This window comes from Aplysia californica, unplaced genomic scaffold (assembly GCF_000002075.1).
Source record: "Aplysia californica isolate F4 #8 unplaced genomic scaffold, AplCal3.0 scaffold00400, whole genome shotgun sequence".
Lineage (NCBI taxonomy): Eukaryota > Metazoa > Mollusca > Gastropoda > Aplysiida > Aplysiidae > Aplysia > Aplysia californica.
Genome location: NW_004797670.1, coordinates 152,672 through 154,102, shown reverse-complemented (window position 1 = coordinate 154,102; position 1,431 = coordinate 152,672). Strand labels below are relative to the sequence as shown.

Genomic DNA, 1,431 nt, shown 5'->3' with positions numbered 1-1,431 from the left:
ATTATTATCATCATTATGTCATTACTAAATCATTGGTTTTATTCTTTAATATCGTCAATAATATCATACTTGGTATATTTTGTCTATCGTTTCTAGTAATATTATCTTAAGTGGTTTTTCCCCCAATAATTTATATTGTTCGGATGTAACTTTCAACATACTGAATACTAGATCTAGATTTTTTATTTATTTCTTATTTTCTAAAGATTTTTTTTTTTTTATGTCCTTAGTTTTTTTCCGTTTTTTTTCTGTTTTTTTTTCTTGTTTTGGTTTGCTTTTGTTCTTATTTTTTCCCACACTGAACGACATATATGGAAGATAAAGTGATACAGCGCTTTGACGAGGTGCAAAGTTTATCTCGGAATTAAGGAAACATTTGAACTGAAACAGCAATGGCTTGGATCTAGACTGAGGAAGGTTAAAACAGTGAATAATGTAAACTAATGTCTTGAAGAAAAAAAAAGTAACAATAAATAAGCACAGCCATAATTGAAGAACGTTTAGATAACGCAAAGAGAATGTTAAGTCTCTCGGTCTGACTGAAGATCCTCCGAAACGCGAAATAACAATCCACACGTATCACTTTCTGCCAACCGCATTATATCATTATCCTGTGAGAGATAACAGACGTCAAAGAAAACTTGTCACCGAAAGACATCACCAGGAACTCAAGGAATGAATAAATATCTTTAATTAGTTTCCGTCTTCTCTCTTGGACCATTCACCGAAAAACTCTGATCCAAGAAAACTCCGTTGGGCTTACTTAACAAGTGCAGATTGTCAACAGCGTCAGTTATCGGACGTTACTAATGAGAGTTCTGGAGGTTTAGCTTGGTCCGGTGCGAAGTAGATGGCACGTCTGCTTATGCGTCTGCTTTTGGTCTGCTTCTGTCTGCGCGAAATGCGCAGTCGTAGAGAGTAGAGGGTAGAGAGTAGAGAGATTGAGAAAGATTGTCTGCGGGTGGTGGTGGTGGTGGTGGTGTGGGGGACTTGGCTGGCGGGGAGTTGTTTGGTGCCAGGGATTGGGGCGTGAGGCGCGAAATAGAAATGGTATGTGAGAGAAGGTGGCGGGGGTGGGGAGAGAACGAGAGACAGCTAGAGAGAGAGACAATAAAAGTCAGGTTGAGGAAGATCGGTGGTGATTTGATTGGTTGGCGTTCACTACTTTGTTGGTTATTTTATCTCTCTTCTCTCTTATACCCGTCTGTTTTGTTAGAGTCTAGTCCTAACGATGAAATATGCACAGAAGGGATAGACAAGATACATTCGAACCTGCTCCAACGGCCACTTGTGTAAGACAATCACCTGTACGAACAGCCATTTTACTTGTAAGACAATCACCTGTACAAACAGCCATTTTACTTGTAAGACAATCACCTGTACAAACAGCCATTTTACTTGTAAGACAATCACCTGTACAAACAGCCATTT

The 1,431-nt window shown here is 38.9% G+C and overlaps 1 protein-coding gene across 1 annotated transcript in view; it reads right to left on the bottom strand.

The window, feature by feature from the left end:
- LOC101863920 (doublecortin domain-containing protein 2) overlaps positions 1 to 969 on the bottom strand; it is a gene marked incomplete in the record, with an annotated part of 83,085 nt that extends 82,116 nt beyond the window's left edge. Inside the window, 1 exon segment of the mRNA XM_035971228.1 lies at positions 726 to 969.
- Between the last annotated feature and the right edge of the window lie 462 nt (positions 970 to 1,431).